Source organism: Ambystoma mexicanum, chromosome 8 (genome assembly GCF_040938575.1).
Source record: "Ambystoma mexicanum isolate Mex_15411 chromosome 8, UKY_AmexF1_1, whole genome shotgun sequence".
NCBI lineage: Eukaryota > Metazoa > Chordata > Amphibia > Caudata > Ambystomatidae > Ambystoma > Ambystoma mexicanum.
Genome location: NC_090929.1, coordinates 1,702,785,924 through 1,702,808,677, shown reverse-complemented (window position 1 = coordinate 1,702,808,677; position 22,754 = coordinate 1,702,785,924).

The window sequence follows — 22,754 nt, the reverse complement described above, 5'->3', positions numbered from 1 at the left end:
ACACAAGCAGGATAACAGCAACAAAAGACAGTAGCCCAAGTTTGTTTTAGCAAAAATGACAATCCAGCATCGATACCCGAGCGAGAAAAATGGGAAACTAAAACTGCTAATGTAAAATAAAATGGATAAACTGAATAGTATGAATGAAGTGGATGAAAGGAATGAAGTGGATGAAAGAAATGAAGTGGATGAAAGGAATGAAGTAGATGCAGTGGGTGAAATGGATGAAGCAGATGAACCGGATGCAGTAGGTGTAACGGATGAAGCGGATGGAAGGTATGAAGAGGACGGAACGGATGAAGTGGACGAAACGGATGAAGTGGACAAAATGGATGAAGTGGAGGGAAAGGATGAAGCAGACAGAACGGAGGATGTGGATGGAGCTGACCAAGTGGATGTGGAACGGAGGATGTAGATGAAACGGATGAAGTGGATGGAACGGATGAAGTGGATGGAAGGATGAAGTGGTTGGAACGGTTGGAGTGGATCGAACAGAAGGAATACATGGAACGGATGGAGTGGATGGAACGGACAGAATGGATGGAATGGACAGAGTGGATGGACAGACGGAGTGCATGGACAGGTGAAGTTCATGGAACAGATGGAGTGCATGGAACAGATGGAACGGCTGGAGTGCATGGAATGGATAGAGTGCATGGAATGGATGGAACGAATGGAGTGGATGGAATGGACAGAGTGGATGGAACGGACAGAGTGGATGGACAGATGGAGTGCATGGACAGGTTGAGTGCATGGAACAGATGCAGTGCATGGAATAGATAGAACGGCTGGAGTGCATGGAATGGATAGATAGAGTCCATGGAATGGATAGAGTGCATGGAATGGATGGAACAAATGGAGTGCATGGAACGGATGGAGTGGATCGAGTGGATCAAGTGGATAGAACAGATGGAGTGAATGGAACGGATGGAGTAGATGGAATGGATAGAACGGATGGAGTGCATGGAACAGATGGAGTGCATGGAACAGATAGAACGGCTGGAGTGCATGGAATGGATAGAGTGCATGGAATGGATAGAGTGCATGGAATGGATGGAACAAATGGAGTGGATGGAACGGATGGAGTGGATGGAGCGGATGGAGTGAATGTAACTGATGGAGTAGATGAAAGCGATAGAATGGATGGAGTACATAAAACAGAGGGAGTATATGGAACGGATGGAGTGCATGGAACAGATGGAGTGCATGGAACGGATGGAGTGGATGGAACAGATTGAGTGCATGGGATGGATGGAGTGCATGGGATGGATGGAACGGATGGAGTGTATGGAGTGCATGGAACGGATGGAGTGCATGGAATGGATGGAGTGCATGGAATGGATGGAGTGGATGCAATGGATGGAGTGCATGCAACGGATTGAGTGCATGGGATGGATGGAGTGCATGGTATGGATGGAATGGATGGAGTGGATGGAGTGCATGGAACGGATGGAGTGCATGGAATGGATGGAGTGCATGGAACAGATGGAGTGGATGGAACGGATGGAGTGCATGGAACGGATGGAGTGGATGGAATGGATGGAGTGCATGCAACGGATTGAGTGCATGGGATGGATGGAGTGCATGGTATGGATGGAACGGATGGAGTGGATGGAGTGCATGGAACGGATGGAGTGCATGGAATGGATGGAGTGCATGGGACGGATGTAACGGATGGAGTGGATGGAGTGCATGGAACGGATGGAGTGCATGGAATGGATGGAGTGCATGGGACGGATGTAACGGATGGAGTGGATAGACTGGACACAGCGGATGTAACTGATGAAGTGTACAAAACACATGGAACAGATCGAATTAATAAAAAGGATGGAACAGACGCAACACACTAAACAGATGGGAAGGATGAAATGGATCAACAGATTGGAGGGTTTATGTAGATGAAGGATCGAATGATGGAATGAATAGAAAGACTAGTAAACTAAATGATGAACCAGACGAAATGTATGAACAGACAAAGCTGATTGAACGGACAGAGTGAATAAAACGGATAGAATAGATGGTTCAGATGTGCGCTCGATCTCAAGCACCTTACTGAAAACCACCATATCACACCATCACTCTTACTCTCTCCTATGCACCACCACTCAACTAGAACACAGCGATACTATGACAAATTCGGTATAGCTGTTCTCATACTAACACCCGCCACATTCTCCTCATCATCCTAATTAAACACAGCAAGCTCAGCACACCCCGCTAGCCTATGCATCTCCTCAGGCCTAACGCAGCCAGAAATCAGTCTGGCTATCAACCGACCAGAATTAACACATATTCCTGAACTCCCAACCACCACACCTACCGCTAAGAAGCAGCAATCATGCAAGTGCCACACAAGCTGCACACATATCCGGTGCACCCACGCACCTTAAGACTCTCTCTCTCTCTCTCTCTCTCTCCACTGACTTGAACTACAGTTCCCGAGGTCGTTCAACCTACCAGCGCTTTGAGATCATACCAATGATACATAAGGCGCCATATAAATGCAAAGTAACATAACATAACATAACATATTATTAGATCTGTCAGCAGCTTTCGACACCGTTGACCACGCATCCTACTATCTCGCCTACAGGAAGCTGGCCTCTCAGAACTGGTCATGGCCTGGTTCTCTTCTTTCCTTGTGAATTGTGGTCTATCTGTTTCTTTACCTCCTTATTTCTCATCTTCACAGATTCTTGCTTCTGGGTTTTCTCAGGGCTCGGCCTTGTCCCCATGTTGTTTAATATCTATATTCAGCCTCTGATTCGCCTCATCCGTTCATACGGTTTTTATTGTTATTCTTATGCCGACGACACTCAGATCCTGATCTGTTTGGATCAGGATCTTGAGATTGTGTCCACGAAATTTCGGGAGTGTCTTTCAGCAGTAGGAAATTGGAAACGTGTAAATTGGCTGACGCTGAATGAGGGCAAGACTGAGGTTCTGCTGGTGGGTTCCTCTTTGATCACAGCTGAATGGTCGAGTTCGTTCTGGCCTTCCACTATAGGGGATTGTCCTACTCCGGTGAAGGAGGTTAAGAATCTTGAGTTCTTTCTGGCTTTTGATCTATCTATGTCACTGCAGGTCAATGCTGTCTGCAAAACGGGCCATTTCTTTCTTAGGGTTCTTCGCCGGGTCCTGCCTTTTTTGCTGAAAGATCTGCAGCCCTTGCTGGTATCCTCTCTGATTTCCAGTTGGCTGGACTACTGCAATACACTCTATCTGGCGCAACCTCTGGGGGTGGTGCACCGTCTCCAACTGTTGCAAAATTTAGCATCCCAGGTGTCGACTGCTTCACCCGATGGCGCACACATCAGCCCAGTACTTCGGGGGCTTCTCTGGCTCCCGGTGGCCCAAAGCACTCAGTTCAAGTCCCTCTGTCTGGTACACCGGGCCTTCTTCAACCAGGGACCCGAATATATGCTGGATACGTTTTCTCTGTATGTCCCTGGAAGATTATTGCCATCAGGAGATGCTAAGCTAGTGGCTGTTCTAAAGATACGTAGGGCTCGCCTAGGTGGACAGGCTGTTTCGTATGCATCTAGGTGACTATAGAATGAGCTACCTGCGGGCCTGAGAGTCGTTTCCAACCATTTTCAATTCAGGAAATCTTTCAAAACATGGTTGTTCTAGGGTTGGTGATATGGCCAGCTATCTCTTTGTGTCCTCGTGCGAAGATGCCTTCGGGTGATAGTGCGCGTAAGAAGTTTCCTTAACATAACATAACATAACATTTGTATTGACACACTCAAAACCTTTTCGAAATTAGCCGACAATAGTGTGTAGGGGATGGGAGTTCCCTGTCTAGGGAACTAATTTGATTACAGAGTCATATCTTACCATGACAAAAGACACCTCCAGGTTGGGATTTCTTCATGAGACAGGCTGTGGTACGGAATGCACCCTCCACAGTGATGGGTGATGCCACCACCCACGAACACGTGAGAAAACTCAAATTGGACTACTGGGACACTGTCAGCACCATGAGACCTATGCCAAGACTCAACACCTCACTGTTCTTTTCACAAATGTCTCCCATGGAAGTTGATCCAGGTTCCCTGACAGCCATTGAGAGAAAATGACCTGGAAGAGGTCCAGTCAGCGATGCCATTTGGGGTCGCCAGGGGTCACAGCTCTGACCCCTGGGGGCCACAGTTGCAATCCCTGGGGACTCCCTTGCAACCCCAACTTAAAAATAAAATGGAGGCTCCTGGTGTAGCGGGGCACCTGCATTGCCGGGGACCCCGCCACATCAGTTCTAGTGGGTCCCCAGCCCAGTCCTCACCCATCAGGGTGAAGGTGACGGGGCCCCTAGGGGACCCTGGCATATGGAAACAAGGCACAATCACCACACACAAACTGATACGCCAGACACGAGGTTGTATTCCCAAAAGCTAGGGTTTATTACAAAGCAAATAGTCTGAGTTGGCCAACTGGGTCTCACACCACGCAACGGCTGTCTCCAGACCCCGAGGGATGCAAGAGAGCAAGAATTGTGCAACAGTTACAGATATACAAAACGAGCATCTTACAATCAGCGGTGACACATTCAATACCGCCCATAATGTATTCCTTTGAACTGGGTTCAATGATTGACAATTGTGACGAGTATGACCCCTTCACACATTCATTTAGTAACAGTTTGCAATTTCATGAGCCTGCAGACACAATTCTTTGTTTTAAAGAACACATTGCTCCTGTTTTTTGCAAACGAGCTGCGTGCAGGGGAGAGACACATTCCAGGCCTCGCTATCTTCTAGTTTCTATTTGTGTACTAGGGGTCAGCCCGCTCTCCAGGGCTCTACAGGGCTCAGGAAAGGGGGGCCGTAAAGGAGAGCATAATTCAAGCCATTCATTGTTTGTTTCTACCGTTTCTACCGCATGAGCGAGACTAGCTGGCACCTGCGTAATGATTAAATGCCTTGTTGCTTACTTCCAAGGATTTGTGAGGGAGGAGAGCGGGCATTTCTGTCTGGGTCGCTTGCGTTATTTTATTTATTTATTTATTTATTTATTACATTTATATAGCGCGCAGGCAGCCCAGGGGCATTGTGGCGCTGTTACTTGTAAAAGAACTTAGTTACAGGTACAGGTATAGGTTGTGCCTTGGGTTACAGTGAGACAGGATCCTGTGTCAAGCGATAAGGAAAATCATACAACAGAGTACATCATACATCATAGTACATCATACATGTTAGTCATTAAAGTTTAAAACAGGAGAGGTTGGTTAGGTGAACAAGGTAGTTTTCATGGCTTTGCGGAAAGCAGTCAGTGAGGGTTAAGCTCGCAGAGAGGTGGGGAGGTTGTTCCAATGTAGTGCGGCAAGGTAGGGGAAGCTGGCGCCACCTGCTCTAGCTCTTTTTACCCTGGGCACGGAGAGCATATTGGCATAGGGTGTCCGGTGGGTTTTGTGGATTCGACTGGGTGGATTCTCTGAGATAGGTACGCTGGGGCTGAGAGATGGACACATTTGTGGGTGATGTTTAGCGCCCTGAATATGTTATGTTTCAACAAGTATCTCGCGGCCTTGCTCTATGCATGAACAATAATGTAACAGTGGAGCAGAATAAGCTTTCAGCAAAGCAGTTTCAACAGAAAGCAAGAGGCGATAGTTAAAAAACAAAATGGCGATTTCTATCACATCAAAATGGCTGCACTCGAGTCAGGTGTATGGGTCTGTATTTCTAATACCAAACACATGAGGCGGTTGGTCTTCGGCCAACAAAATACATTGTCTTCATTATTGAGGGGTATCTACTTTTCCTAGACTGACAAACCCTCCTTTTGGCCGTATACCAAACGCCTCATACATACATTGCATCCTCTTCCGACCAAGTATCTGATTCTGAACTTTGTATACTACTATATTCATCATAGTTGTCGTCGATATTTATTGCCATGAATTCTTTCACTGTTTTCATTTCATGAGTATTTTTTCCATCTAGGCCAAGAGTTTGTTTTTTAGTTTCCATATGTACACACTCCTCACTTTTCTCAGTACAAATTAGTGGTAAGCAGTGTATGCAACAACAGCAAGTCATAAATATTCGAGCACTGCTACTATGATTGCAATTAATTTCCATCCCTATGAACGTAATATTTCCCAGAACCAGGAGCCTATATCCCAACTCTCTTCTTGGACATGGAGCTCAGAGCTCAAGACGTGCAATTTTCTTATCGCTTCAAAAATCGTAGGAGAGGAGTCGCTTACAAATATGCAACATGCTGATCCCACGATTTTACAAACTCCCCCACGATCAACCAGAATTACATCAAGAGCCATTCTATTTTGAAGTGTCATCAATCTAATCCCCTTTTCCTCCAACGTCATGTTGTATAATATATCTGTTGTTCCATTTATTGTTTTTTCTAATATTCTGGACAATTGCCTTATGTTATAGGAGTTTATTGCTTGGGCCATAAATGGTACAAATGATTTTGCTAGGTCTTCTGCTATCAATCCTCCTTCATTACTCCTCCGTGGCCTAGATCTAGATAGTTTGGCTGTTTTTACAAGAAACACTCCCGGGAACAAAAGTCCCAAATAGCAAGTACCTCCCCAGTTTCTAGGCAACCAGGGATACGCTTTATCTCCACAGATAAAATACACAGGATCACCTACATACACTGGTTCTACTTCCCTTGTAAGACTCGCTGTATTCATACATCTAGTGAATGTCCCTACCGAATACGAGCCCTTTTTCTCTAGGCAAAAAGGAACAGAACGTGGACTGTAATTTACTGTATAGGAGGGGGCACTGCATCTTTATTTCCTTCTAAGTTCATATGAAACGTGATTACGGATGATTTATATGGCACAAACAATCTATCTCTATCTTGTGGCATAGCTTTGGGCGTAACTTTTGGCGTTATCATTTGTGCTCTATGAAATATAGAGCAACCTACAGGTTTCAGAATTATCTCCTCAAATTCATTCATGTTTGTTCTATCTAATCGACCCGTTTCACTTTTATTCCATTTCCCATAGTATAATGCACTTAGAGATGCACTGCATGCGGAACTCAATGGCAGTGGCTGCACGTACCAACCTATTCCTTTACCACCATGCTGTGGCAAATGGGCACACACCCAACAGATATTCTTTCTCAAGATTGAATGTGTCATATTCATTATTAGCAGTAATGTATTATTACCATATCCTTCCCTGTGCCTCTCTTCCATTGGGGACAAGGTGTAAGTAATCACATGGGCCGGGCTTTCAGTAGTGGAGATTTTTCTAACAGGCAAGAGCACTTCCAATGGGTGTATTTCTTCTAAGTACCATAATACCAGTACTGTTATTATTGGGGCTAATATACTCATGACACACATAGCTATTGCTAGGGTCAGCATACACTTTTTTCGGCAATGTTTTTTCTGTAACCTTCCAGTCTCTATAGCTAACTCATTATCAGCAGAGGTGCAGGAGGGGGCAAAAGATGGTTCCAGCATTTTTCTCTCGCGGTCCTTCTTCTTCAGCAATGTTCGTCGTGAATATCTCTCCTCGTTCCACTTGTTCGAATCTCAATAAGTTCGGAAGTGTCAACAGTTTGTTCTGCCAGTTCTCAGCAGCCTGATTTGCTACACGTTGGGCAAGATTTCTGTGCATCTGCACATTGCTCAAAGAACTCCAGAGTAGTTATCAATTGCCTTCGTACTATATGAGCCCCTCTTGTCCATAAGGGGTGATCTGCACATAGATTGTTTTAGCACCGGGGAACCGCGTTCTTGAGCTGTCCAATTTGCACAACCCTCACGCCACTCTCCCCTAGGCCTCCAGTTCCTACTTCATCCGTGATAGGAAACAGAGGCAACAAAAGATCAAAAGAAATGAAGATTTCATCACTCCTTCTTCCTAGGCCATAAATTATACCGCCTTGCTCCTGGTATCGTGTGATCAATGAATAGTGCGGGCGCACTTCCAGACTCAAGCTCGCAGTCAGCCTGCGGCGCAGTGATAGATGATGGGCGCCAGAGTGATGATGCAGGCTTTGTGTCAGCCCACAGTGATGCAGGTTCTGCTGGACAACGTTGGGGCTCTCTGTACCCTTTCTCCTTTATAGCTATTTTTTCAGGCTTCGTTTCAGGCGTTGTTTCAGGATCAGACAGATGTTGTGGCAAAGAACTGGCAACAATTTCTTTCATTTCTGGGGCCGCTGTCTCTTTTTGGTCATCTCGATCAGGCAGTTTTTTCAACGGCGATGGGATCTTTTTAGCATGGGTTGCATGTATCCACGCCTTTCTCCCGTCTACACGGATCGCAGTCTGTGTTGCCAAAAGTATCTGGTAGGGTCCACGCCATCTGGGTGCAAGCGAAGACTTTCTCTCGAAATTCTTCACCAGAACCCACTCTCCGGGTTCCAGTGAATGCCCCGGACCAGTGTATCTGATGGGTAGAGCCTCCTGCACCTGCTGATGAATCAAACGCAATTTCTGCATTAAAAGGTTACAATAAGTACTAAGCACAGGGCGTTCTACCTCACGCAATTGCTTCGGCTGTGGCGCACAACAAACATTTGCCGGCCTCCCCATCACAATCTCATACTGGGAGAGCCCAGTTCTTGCCTGCACAGATGTGCGCATGCACAGTAACACTAGTGGTAATGCGTCTACCCAACTCAACTTGTTTCCTGCACACATTTTACTTATTTTGGCCTTCAATATGCCGTTGTGACGTTCAATAAGACCGGCACTCATGGGGAGTCTGGAGCAGTGGAATCTCTTGTCAATCTGGAGACCTGAGCAAATCTGTAATACCACTGTGCCCACAAAATGCAGGCCATTATCTGACCATATGACCCGGGGCAGACCAAAACGTGAAAAATATTCCTTTAAGATTACTTTTGCATTGCTCATGGCGATGCAGTCTTTTAATGGATATGCTTCCACCCACTTACTGAACGCACACACAATCACCAAAACGTACTTCAAGTTTTGGCACCTCTCCATCTCTATGAAATCAAATTGGATTACTTCAAATGGCATAGACGGAGGGCCGAAACTGCCTGTTGGTGTCACTGTTCCCTTCCCCACATTGTGTTGTAGGCACGTAATAGAATTATGGACCAGCCTTTCGGCATTTTTCTTTATGTGTGTGTTCTCCCATACTGTGGCTAAATGCCGGACTATCTTTTTAGCACAAATGTGTGTAGGAATGTGGGCCATTGTGACCATTGCAGTTACATAGGAGTTGGGCAGCATCCAGTTCTTACTTTTCTTGTCTACCCAGGAACCTTCTAGATCTAATTCTGCAGAGCCCTCGGCCCACCCTTGTATCTCGTCAGCAGTGGCTTCTGCCTGCATCTCTTTGACAGTAGCAATTCCATTTTCTATCATGCAGGGCACTTCCTCTGACTGTACTGTCAACATTTTGGTATTCAAATCAGTGTCAGTTTGCCTCGCAATCCTGTCTGCAAATGTGTTTCCCTCTCCCACCTTACATGTTACTTTTTTATGTGCCTCGCATTTCACTATTGCTAGGCGCTTTGAACACGTAAGTGCAGACAGCAATCGTACAATCAAAGGGCCATGTTGAATTCTAGCTCCATGTGATGTCAAGAAACCCCTCTCAGCCCAGAGTCGGCCAAAGTTATGAACCACCCCAAAGGCGTATTGGCTGTCAGTATATATGTTTACACTCAGATTTTCTGAAATCTCACAGGCTCTGGTCAAAGCTATTATATTTGCTACTTGTGCGGAGTTGTAGGGGATTCTTTTGCTTTCCACAATTCTTTTCAGTGTAGTGATAGCATAGGCAGCACTTGATGTGCCATCAGGTAATTTAAAACAGGAGCCGTCACACAACACTTCTCCATCTGGCTCTTTTTGTGGGGTATCTGTTAAATCAATTCTTCCTTTTGTTTCTTCCTCAGTGACCATTAAACAATCATGGGGAGGTGATTCATTCTCACCTAATTCTTCCGTGGGCAGTGGCATTAATTTTGCAGGATTCAAAGCGCTACACCTCATAATTTGGATGTGTGGCGCAAAGAGGACAATTTCGTATCTAGTCAATCTAGCAGATGTGAGGTGTTGCGTCTGCGTTCTATTTAAGAGAACTTCTATGGCATGTGGCACCATCAAAATTAAGGTGTGCCCCAGCACCATTCCTTCAGTTTGCTTCACTGACGCAGCAGCCGCAGCAACAGCTCGCAAACAACGTGGTAGTGTGCGCGCTACAGGGTCCAGCGCGGAAGAAAAATAGCCACATGGCCTATTTCTTCCACCTTGTTCATGTGACAAAACAGCCAACGCGCAGCCTTCACTCTCATGTACAAACAATCAGAATTCTTTTTCATAGTTTGCTGTGCCCAAAACTGGAGCGGAACACAATGCAGTTTTGAGCAGATCAAATGCCCTCTGACATTCTTCATTCCATTGCAAAGGCATCACAGCATCCTTTTTTGTCAATGCCACCATTGGCTTCACAATCAATGCAAAGTTCACAATCCACTGCCGGCAATAAGAAGCCATGCCTATTATAGCTCTGACTCCTTTCTGTGTTTTTAGAATAGGCATACCAGAAATACTCTCTATTTGTTCCGGCGTCAGTCTTCTCCCCTCTCTCGAAAATAGGTAACCCAAATAAGCCACCTCCTTTCGACAATATTGGAATCTTTAAGCTTGCTTTATGGCCATGTGCTGCTAAGTGTGTCAACAATAAACAGTACTTTTTTTACAAATCTCCTCTGTTTCAGCAGCGATTAATAGATCATCTATATATTGTAACAATACACAACCTGCCGGTAATTCTAGCATATCTAGCTGTTCTTTCAATGCCCTGCCGTAGATACTCGGACTCTCTGTGTAGCCCTGTGGAATGCGCGTGAATGCAAATGATCGTCCTCCTAATGTGAAGGCAAACAGATATCTACTTTCCTTGTGTACTGGAATGCTGAAGAACGCATTCTTCAAATCTATAACACTAAAGTACTCCGCCGAGGCGGGTATCATTGCCAAAATTGTGGTGACGTCTGGGACCAATGGGAATTGAGGATCTACCACTTTGTTTAATGCACGCAGATCAATTATGAAACGATATGTTACTTCATTACCTCCTTTCTTATACACCGGGAGAATAGGGCTGTTACATGTGCTGCCTGTAATCTCTTCAATCACCCCCAATTTTACCAAATCAGAAACAATACTTTTCAATCCTTTTTCTCCCTCTACCGAAATTTTATACTGTGGAATACGTGGCAGCGTTACTCCCTCTTTTAGAATAATTTTCACTGGCTCTATTTTCAAGCATCCCACATCATTGTCATTCATCGCCCATATGCAATTTGTCACTTTACTCAACTCTCCTGGCAAAGGTTTGGACAAAAATTCAGACACTGGTGCATTCTGTGGCGAAATTGTAGGGAACACTCCATCAGGAGTTCAATGGATAACTGCACTCAGTGTTTTCCCCTGTAGGGAGGGGCAGAGCAACTGGAGGGGGCTGGGCAATAATCACTGGTGTTGTCTTCTTAGTCTCTCTTTTTGGGCGCTCTCGCATTGTTTCAGTAAGTATTTTGCTTATTAACTCATCTGACGAATGCAGCTCTTGCTGTGGATATATCTTGTCTATACACAACTGACCATGTCTGTCTGATTTTCTCAAACTATCATCCCACTCCTCCGCCTGCTTTTCTTTCACTCTTTCTGCCTTCGACTTATGCCTGTGCGCATTCTTCTCTCTGCTTTTCCAATGAAGCATAGCTTCCTTTCTCCAGTCTCTAAGGATATCAAATGCCGCAGGACGTGTTTTCTTTTTCAACAACACCTTCTCCAAATAATCTATCCTTAAAATCTCAAAACTCCTGTGATTCGGCCATTGTAAATCTTCCTCTTTTTTCGTTTGCCTATGCCAAATCTCACAAAACATTATCGCCCCTAGACCATACCTCACATACATCACCTATGCCGGCGACTCTACGGGTGGCACGACCTGGCCAGTTTCCAAAGATTGCCTACCGCAGTGGAAAAATCCCACTAAGGTGGACAATACTCCAGGCATGTTTTAACCTTACCCTTGGCTAATCAACCTTACGCTGGGCGTTTGATTTTGCAAAATCAACTCTCAACCAATATCAGGGTTATTTCGAATCGGGGCACGACTGACCTGATCAATCAAGTCATCTTTCAAGACGCAATTCATCCGTATACTGACGCAACCAATAATCCTTGTGTCTGCGTATCTTGGCTCACTCTGCCTCGTTTCGGGACCCTTGCCTCCTTGTTCTCTGGCTGGACACGTCGATCAGAGATCAGTTGTGTACAGATCTGCAAAGGAGTCTCTCATCACTTTCACAGGGGTGCCCCAAACACCTCTTGATCCGGGCTCGACCGTCTTGTCCTCACCGTTTTCTCCGCCTTCCTTCTTTTACAACGTACATGATGGAACAAGTGGGGGAGGGTCCCTATTCAGGTGCCATTTTGATGGGGCCCCTAGGGGACCCTTGTGTATGGAAACAAGGCACAATCACCACACACAAACTGATACGCCAGACACAAGGTTGTATTCCCAAAAGTTAGGGTTTATTACAAAGCAAATAGTCTCAGATGGCCAACTGGGTTTCACGCCCCGCGACGTGTGTCTCCAGACCCCGAGGGACGCAAGAGAGTGGGAATTGTACAACAGTTACATATATACAAAACAAGCATCTTACAATCAGCGGTGACAATTCTAGAACTGCAAGCTTCAGGAATGGCTGCTTATGTGCTGAGCTCCTGTGCCAACTGTAGCTATTTGAATACTATCCATCTTCATTATGGCTGAGGAATCACTTGTGATTAAAACTGTTCAACCAGCCAAAAGGCAGAAAGGAGAGGAGGAGGGACGTGATGACAAGATCTTGGACATGCTTCACAGATTGATGGCTGAAATGTCTGACATCAAGGCAAAGCTGATCACCTCTGAAGAGAGATACTTGGACCTTACCTCAAAGGTAGTTTCTATGGAGAAACACCTTACAACAGTGGATGACCAGGTTACTCGTTTGACGGATCGAGTCAGACATCTGGAAGAGGTGAATGAGAAATTATCATCAAAACTTTCTGAGCAAGAAAATTTTTCAAGGCGCAACAATGTGAGGATTGCTGGTTGTCCTGAAAATGCTGAGCATGGTAATCCTATCGCATTCCTGGAGAAAGCACTTGTTTCCATGCTGAATTTGGACCCGAAGCAGCCATTGGAAATTGAGAGGGCACACAGGTCGCTTGGTCAGAAGCCCGCCCTGGGCCAGAGACCTAGACATTTTATTGTAAAGTTTCTGAGATACCCAACAAGAGAGCTCATTCTGAGAAAATCCCGTGAAAATGGTGATCTTGCCTGGGGAGGACACAAAATAATGATTTTTGCTGATTTGAGTAAAGACATTATGGAGAAAAGGAGATGCTTCCAAGTAGCTAAGGAGAAAGCAAGAAGCAAACATCTTAAATACTATATGATCTACCTACCCTGCAATACTCCGTATTGTGGTTGAAGGCAGAGTACATTCATTTATGGATTGCAGGCAAGCTGAAGCCTTTTTAACTGACCTGGATGTGGAACCTATGGAAGCAAGTACTGCACCTACTTCTCAAAAATCTACGCAACAACAGAAAAAGAAAAGGGATAAATAATAGTACTGAATTGCGCTTGTTTGTTTTATTTATTGTTGTGTGGTATTTTTTTATTTTTACTTATACTGTAATATTTCTCTCAGAAATCTATAGTTTTTTTTTTATGTCAAACCGTTAGTTTAAAACAGTTTCTTTTTCTCAAGCACTGTTGTAAATTCGGCATGGCCATGGGAATCTGTTAGAAGAAGGTACCTTCTGTGTTTACTTGTAAGCGTGCCGTACGTGATGTGGTGCATGGCGTACTACGCATTGCTTACGGAGGCCTGGCGAGTGGATTGCGAGGAAGGGTCGGTCTTCAACAATTGGAAGTAATGTAATTGGCCATGACGGTGATGGACAAAGGGATGTGAACTTGGATGATCTCTAGGGTACATGGTCAAGCGGATTTTCTTTCCTGTGATGAGCGGCTCTGACGGAAACAGTGATTTTCGATGTCGGGAAAAAGGTATGACTGAGTCTCTCAATTGATATGTATATGGAGCTGTTTACCGGTCCTTGGGGGCTGTTCATATTGCACAGCGCCATCGTCTCACTTGTGCTGACACTGAGTTTTTTTTTACTCATTTGTATCTCACGCAGCCTTCCCATGCGTGTTGGCGCTCTTGTTCTTCATCTTGGTGAATGTTTTCTATCCCAAGCTTGTTTGTGATCAGCAACTTGAGACATGTATGCGGCCTTGTACATCTTTACGCACGGCCCGTTACATGATGTATGGTAATGTTAGGAACAACCAGCTCCTACCAGTCCTCCAACTATGCGCCATACCTGTCTGTGTGGCTCTTTCAAAATGGGCAATAACTTTTAAGTAGGGGGTAAACAGTGAAATGGTGTGGTGCTGCCACCTGCAATGCAACGTCGATGTGTTTCTGTCAGCGGCATGAGCAGTGCATTTCACAAAGAAGGCACACCATTTCTTTCACCGTCATTTGTGGCTCGTTCATCATCAGTGCCCCAGGCTTGAGATTTGATTTGTCAGGGCGTTTCAATTCATAAAGATGCTTCCTAATAATCCGAGAAACACAGGTTACTATGACATTTATACAACCTGCACATTCTATGACTTCCTTTTCTCTCTCTTTTGCAATATGAGGGTAAATGTATTATTAGATCTTGTGTGATTTTGGTCTAATTTTTGAAAAATGCTCATAAGAATGACATGTGATACAACTGAACATTTACCTTGGTGTTAGTGGATTGGTGGGGAAGTATATGTTTTTGCTTACTACTTGACATGTGATGCTTTTATGTTGATAATGTATTCCGGGGCGCCTTTTATCTGGGTCTTGTGTGTCACTGTTTGTGCACTAGTTTCGGGAGCACCCTTGTAGTAATACATATTGTGGTTGCTCGGGTTAGTGCAAGTAGTCTATGGCACTGTTGTTATGGCTAAGCGGTTTGGTGGTGTGTGTTTACTTTTCCCATGTGATCTAGCAATCTTGTGCTGATGTGTGTACTGTGATAAGGTTGTCTATGTGCTTTTGTGTAGGGCTAATGTGGAGTACTACTCTCTTTCCCTTTCTCTTCTATTCAATTGTTTGCGCCCCGGGCCAGAATGGCCTAGCAAATATAGTGATGAAGTCGCATCCTGAATTCTGGGCATCCCTGTTAGCTATAATGTTTAAAAAGATCTTAAAAGAAGGGAGAATACCCCGATCCTGGCAAACAGCGGTGCTCATACCAGTCTTTAAGAAGGGTAATCGAGCGGATCCTAGCAACTATAGACTACTCTCAATGCTGGATGTCACGGGCAAAATATTTGCCTCTCTCCTTCTAAAGGAGCTGCAGCTCTGGGTAGAGCAATCAGACATACTCTGCAAATTCCAGAGTGGCTTTAGGCAAGGGTATTCTACGGCACACAACATCATGGTGCTGGATCTTCTGAGAACACGAGCCAGATCAAGTGGGCAACCACCACTATATGCCCTCTATATAGATTTCTCGGCGGCATTTGACTCTATTCCAAGAGAGGCCCTCTGGAGGAAGTTAAAAGCAATGGGTTGCCCGGATGGCCTGACCTATTATCTTAGATTACTCCATCAGAACACATCTGCTAAAGTAAAGTTAGATCAGGAAGGACACACCACTAGAAGTGTGCTCCAAAATAGGGGGGTTAAACAAGGATGTGTCACGGCCCCACTGATCTATAATATGTATGTACATGACATCCCGGAGGCCATTAGGGCAGCGACAAATTGCCCTCCGAAAATAGGAGACTCCACCTGCCCTGTCCTGGCCTATGCGGACGACCTGGTTATACTGGACCACACTGTTAGTGGGCTTCGAAGGTCGGCCATTGCCTTATGGGAATGCGCTGAGAGAAACGGCCTCAAAATTAATCTGGATAAAACTAAGGCAATGAGATTCACCATCAAGAACACCACACGTGTTCAGCTTAGAGTTGGTATAGATACCATTGCCTATTCCCCTCATTACCGCTATCTAGGGATAGAATTTGAGAGTATCGGCGACTATGTACTCTGCAAGCAGTCACGCAATGTAAAGGCAACCCAACTGACTGCACTGTTCCATAGATTCACAGTGAAACAGGGGGGATTTACTATCTGGGGAACGAGACAACTGTACGTGCAGGTATTATCACCTATGATCACCTATGGTCTAGAAGCCCTCCTCAACTCTGACCTGAAATGGTTGCAGGTGATTGAGGGGAAATTTTGGCGTTCTATCCTGGGCCTTCCACCGGGAATCCCAATGGCAATACTAAGACTAGAATTGGGGCTGACCTCATTGAAAGCGATTGTATTAAAAAAGCGAGCCCTACTATATCTGAGAATGAGGGAGGAGACTAAGAATGGGCTACTTAAGGCGGTCTACTTAGAGATCTCGAAAGACCAACCCGCGTGCCCCTTGAAGGAGCAAATGTCTAAATTTCTGAAGTCCATTGGGTGGCAAATTAGGGAAGGCAGTGTTACTATAGAAACGCAAAGGGCCCTGGTTAAACGCATAGAGCTCTGGGACTGGCTGGAGAATTATGCTCATCTCCAGAAGTTGAAAAGCTATCAGTTCGTCCAGTATAGACTGTATAACTACAAAAATCTGCAGAGTTATCTCAATCTATGCCCAGATAGGAGACTTAGACGTTTTATATTACTTCTAAGGCTAGAACAACTGCCTACCTTAATGACAACAGGTAGAAGAGATATGATCCCCCTAGAATTACGGCTTTGCCGGTTATGTAAAGAAGTGAATCGGCTAGAAACGGCCAGACACGTACTGACCGAATGTTGCAAAATGTCACGTACCATAAGCCTTGGTTTGGGGCCGTTTGTGCATAACCAAGGTTATATCTGTGAGGAACTATTTTGGCATCACTGTATTAATTCAAACAGTATAAGGCTCCTGATGGCACTGTACAATATTTGGCTGAAAGTGGAAATAAGACTTAAGATAACCATATAGGAGGATATAAGGAAGAGTCGATGTATAGTTAAAGATGGAAACCATGAAGGATTGCTGGCCAACATTGGCATTTATCTGTATAGGACTCGTAATCATTACGGTATTAGACTGATATTCCATCTGAAACTCTCAGTAGAGATTATATGGCAGTATGTGGTAAGCCATGGCTCCAGAACTATTGTAAATGTAAATGCGAATCTAAAATTGAAGCTGTTTTATATGGTTTTAGGAAATGTATATTTAGAGAATATAATGTATTGCCTTTCTTGGTATCTTTTATGCAATGTTTTTGTTTTGTTAACTATTGATAATTTTCTCATTATAATCTTGTTCTTATTTAAGATATATTTTATGTGTAAAGTTTCATAGTAAACTAAGTCACAATAAAATTAATAATAATTGTTTGCGCACTGTAGTCACTGTGCCACTAAGCACGGACGAGACATTGTTTTATATATATCTTGATTTGGTCATAGGTCGCTTGTTTTGAGTGGCTGCTGATGGATAAATGTTTGTTTGCAGTGGCGAGTTTGTCTGAGACTATATACATAGTAGCGCCAGCATTTTTGGAGTGATGGGTCTTTTGGGGTTTTGTTGAGGCTTTCTCAGGTTCCTGTTTGGGGGGGAATATTACTTGTTGTTCACGACTTGTACTTGTTGCACTGTCTAAATGGATAGTTTATACCTTTTAAATTTGGGCACAGCTTTCTGGAGGGTGGTCATGAATAGGTCTAGTTTTGTATATATTGTAACTCATAGTGGGCCCAATCGCTGTTGGGCTCTTTTTTGTTCAATTTACTTGTATCTTTGTGTCTTTTGTTTTGTTTGTCTGTTTAGCAAGGTGTGTGTTGTTTTTTGCTCTGACTCGATTATCCATTGTCAATTGCTTATTGTTCATCATTTTGATGTAATGCACTTTATTGAGGTCATGTGAATGGTGATTCTGCTGACTTTTGCTTTAGAGGGAACTAAAGTATGGGCTTATTGACTATTGGCACTTGGAATGTTAAAGGTATGAGGTGTCCTTCTAAAAGGAAAACAATTCTATCCAGATTATGGAGGGAAAAGATTGATGTGGTTCTATTTCAAGAGACACACCTTGAGGATGGCACTGAGAACCTCCTTACTAATTCTAGATATACGAAGGTGTGGTTGAATGGTTATTCTACTAATTCACGAGGAGTTGGAATTTTGGTTAGAAGGGGGTTGGGTGTAAGTGTTGATAAAATAGTTATGGACGATGCAGGTCGAGTCATTTTAGTTGATTTGAAATTTGAAGATAGGCTGTTTACAATCGGCTCAGTTTATGGCCCATGAGCAGTGGGGGGTCTCTTTTTTGATACTGTAACTAAACTTCTGGCTGACATGAGGGGAGAAGTAATCATTTTAGGTGGGGATTTCAATTGTGTTATGGACTTCAAATTGGATAGATCTTCGGCGTGCTCCTTCACTGGCCACAGATCTAGTAGAGAATTTTGTGATTTTGTGGATACCTTTGATTTGATTGACTCTTGGAGATTCTTGCATCCGAAGACAGTAGAGTATTCATTTTACTCTCCGGTTCATGATTCCTTTTCAAGGATTTACTATTTACTTATATCAGATCATATGGCTGAGACGATAATCGAAGCTAGAATGTGTGAGCGGCATCTTTCGGATCATTCTCTAGTTTTGGTTAGATTGTGTCTTGATCCGCACTCTCCGGATTCTGCTAGGTGGAGGCTAAAACCATTTGTTCTGAAAGAGGAAAAAGCATTACAATCGCTTTCTGGTTTTGTGTCAGACTATTTTGCTGTAAATAAGGGTTCAGCTGATAGTTTAATGGTTTGGGATGCGTTTAAGGCCTCAGCTAGGTGTGAATTGATGACTTGGACATCTAGAGTGAGGAAGGAAGGGGAGGCAAAAATGAGAGATCTTGAGCTGGATCTGGGTAAATCACAATCGGCTTATGCTCATACTGGATCAGTGAGCGATTGTTTAAAGATGGAAAGGTTGTATGAGCAGTTGCGTCTGGAGTCTGAGATTCAAGCAGACCATGGGACTTTTTATTCTAAACCACGCTTCTGGGAGAGAGGGGATTCTGGGGGTAAATTGCTTGCGAATAGGTTGAAGTGTTTGTGCGAGAGGTCTTTTGTCCAGAAAATAAAAGATGAGTCTGGTAGGATTATTGTGAAAAGGAAGGATATTGGTGAGTGTTTTTGCAATTATTATGAATTGTTATACTCTGAAGAGCATGTGCTGTTAGAAAGTGATATGGTGGAGTTCTTTGATAAGACTGAAGTTCCTTGTCTGTCTGATGAGGCCAGAGAATTTCTGGATGCTCCTATTTTAGTGGAAGAGGTGATAGAGGCCATTATTAAAATGAAGTCTGGTAAGTCACCTGGCCCAGATGGACTGCCGACTGAGTTTTACCAATCTTTTGCTGAGCAGCTAGCTCCAGAATTATGTGAACTCTATAATTGGTTTCTTATGGAGGGTGTTTTATGTCCTTCAATGAGGGAGGCAGTGATTACGGTAATCCCAAGGAGGGGAAAGATGCATCGAATTGTTGTAATTATCGCCCCATTTCACTTTTGAATGTGGATGCAAAATTATTTATGAAAATTTTGACTTCCAGGTTGGATAAATATATGGGTTTGTTAATTGGTAGGTCTCAAGTGGGTTTTATGAAGCAACGCCATGGATATGAGAATATTAGGACTCTCTTGGATATTTTGAATTTGTCATCCTCAGGAATTGATGATTTGATTTTCATATTTCTTGACTCTGAGAAGGCATTTGATAATGTGGCTTGGGCTTTTTTAAATTTTACTTTGGTTAAGATGGGTTTTGGTCCCCTATTTATAAATGCTGTTGGGGCATTACAGTCGGGTATTAGTGCAAAGGTCTGGGTGAATGGGGTACTTTCATCTTCTTTTAGATTATTTAAAGGCACACGTCAAGGATGTCCACTATCACCTTACCTTTTTAATTTGGCTCTTGAGCCATTTTTGTCATATATTCGGCAGTCGGATTGCCTTTCCGGTTTTATAGTTGGTGAAGTTGAAGTTAAGGTTTTGGCGTATGCTGATGATATAGTTATTGTTCTTAGTAATCCTGTAGAGGGGGGAAACATCTTGAAGAATATGATTTCTGAGTTTGGTGGGCTCTCAGGTTATAAAGTTAATTGGGAGAAGACGGTTGTGTTTCCAGCTCGAGACGCTCAGGTGTGTAGACGATTATTAGATTGGAATTGTAAATGGGAAAACTGTAGGGTGAAATATTTAGGTGTCTTTTTGTCTAGAGATGTGAAAGGTATGGCGGAGTTGAATATAGATAAAGTTCTGGAAAGCATGAGGACTATGCTCCGTAGGTGGAGTAGACTCTCTTTATCCATCTGGGCAAAGGTTAATGCTATTAAAATGGTGCTCCTACCTAAGGTTCTGTACATTATTCAATCGCTACCTTTAAGGTTTACGAAAAAAGTTTTGGGCCGTGTGGATCGGGTCTTTCAGGAGTTTCTATGGGGAGTTTCAAGGAAACCAAGGATACCCAGGTATTTAATGGTTAGGAGTGTTCATGAGGGGGGTTTTGGTTATCCTAACATTGAAAATTACTACAAAAGTTTTTTGATTAAAAAATGTATATCGTATTTCTCATTGAATGAATCAGACATTCCAGTTTGGGCTCAGATAGAAGAGTTTAAGATGAGACCCTTCCGAATTGAATCACTGTACTCTCTTGGAAAGTTACCTAAATCAGTCAGTACATTGCAGGCTGTCCATGCTTCCAAAGATGCAGTCACATCATTGATTGGAAGTGGGGGGCAGGGACTTCATTTCTATGGGGAGGCCTCCATTTGGCAGAATCCGGGGTTGCAGATCAATAATAAGATGCTATGCTGGAGGAGTTGGATGAACAAGGGTATACTGGTTATTAGGGACGTATGGGATGATGACGTATGATATCTTTTCAGTCTCTGGAGCGGAAGTTTATGCTACATAATAGGGAAATGGGGAGATATAGATTGTTGAGAGATTTGATTTCTGAGAGAGTATTAATGCTTACTGACCCTTTGTTACAAAGACCAGAAAGGTGTAGTTTTATTGTAGTTGCGCCTCGTGCAGTGTCTAGTTATTTGAGGTTGTTCCCGGTAGAAGAGAAATTTAGATCTTCATGGAATGCTCTTCGACTTATGTGGTGTGCTGAACTGGGTGGAGATATTTCTATGCAGGATTGGGAGGTTCTATGGAAGGTTCCAGTTAGGATGAAAATTGATCTAAATTTACGATATATTCAACAGAGGATTTTGGGGCGTCTGTTTTGGACTCCAGTTAAAATGCACAGATTTGGCTTAAGGGAGGATAGTATGTGTTGGAGTTGTTCTACGGAGGAAGGCACTTTGCTTCACATGTTATGGAATTGTTCGAGGGTTAAAGGTTTTTGGAGTGAGGTTTTGGATAGAGTTGATTTGGTCGGGAACATCTCTTTTCCAAGGACACCATCATCAGTTCTTTTGAAATCACCAGTGGGCACTCGTCTCTTTAGCTATGCGACTCTGTGTTGGGCTAATAAGGTGTTTTTGGTGGCGACTCGTCAAATTTTACGCCTCTGGAAGATGAGAAAGAAACCAAGTATTGATGAATGATTATCGCAGGTGCAGTTGCTGTCAAGATTTGAGAGGATTAAGTATTATGCTTTACATAAAGAAGAATTTTATAAGGAACAGTGGGAGGCTTTTAATGAACTCTATGCGTGAATTAAGTGCTGATGGGCGATGGTTTTTGTTTCAGAGTGGTTAATTTACTATTGTGTTCTTTTTATTGTGTTTGTCTTGTGTTGTGTGGTTGTGTGTTTGTGTTTTTTTTTTTCTCTCTTGTTTTCCTCTGATTTTTTGCTAGTTATCATTTCAAATTAGGTTTGTTGCGATTAGTAGAGATAATTGATAGGTTTTTCTTATTTATTCTGTACCATTTGTATCAACTTGTATAATGCTTTTTTCGTTTTATTTGTCGTTTTCTTGTTATCATAATTGTTGTTTTGGAATGATATGTATTTCTTTTGATAAATCTTTAAATAAAGTTGTCCAGAAAAAACAATCAGCGGTGACGCATTCAATACCGCCCATAATGTATTTCCTTTGAACTGGGTTCGATGATTGACAATTGTGACAAGTATGACCCCTTCAGACATTCATTTAGTAACAGTTTGCAATTTCATGAGCCTGCAGACACAATTCTTTGTTTTAAAGAACACATTGCTCCTGTTTTTGCAGGCGAGCTGCGTGCAGGGGAGAGACACATTCCAGGCCTCGCTATCTTCTAGTTTCTATTTGTGTACTAGGGGTCAGCCTGCTCTCCAGGGCTCTACAGGGCTCACGAAAGGGGGGCCGTAAAGGAGAGCATAATTCGAGCCATTCATTGGTCGTTTCTACCGTTTCTACTGCATGAGCGAGACTAGCTGGCACCTGCCTAATGATTAAATGCCTTGTTGCTTACTTCCAAGGATTTGTGAGGGAGGAGACCGGGCATTTCTGTCTGGGTCGCCTGCATTATGTTTCAACAAGTATCTTGCGGCCTTGCTCTATGCATGAGCAATAATGTAACAGTAGAGCAGAATAAGCTTTCAGCAAAGCACTTTCAACATAAAGCAAGAGGCGATAGTTAAAAAAACAAAATGGCGATTTCTATCACATCAAAATGGCCGCACTCTAGTCAGGCTTATGGGTCTGTATTTCTAATACCAAATAC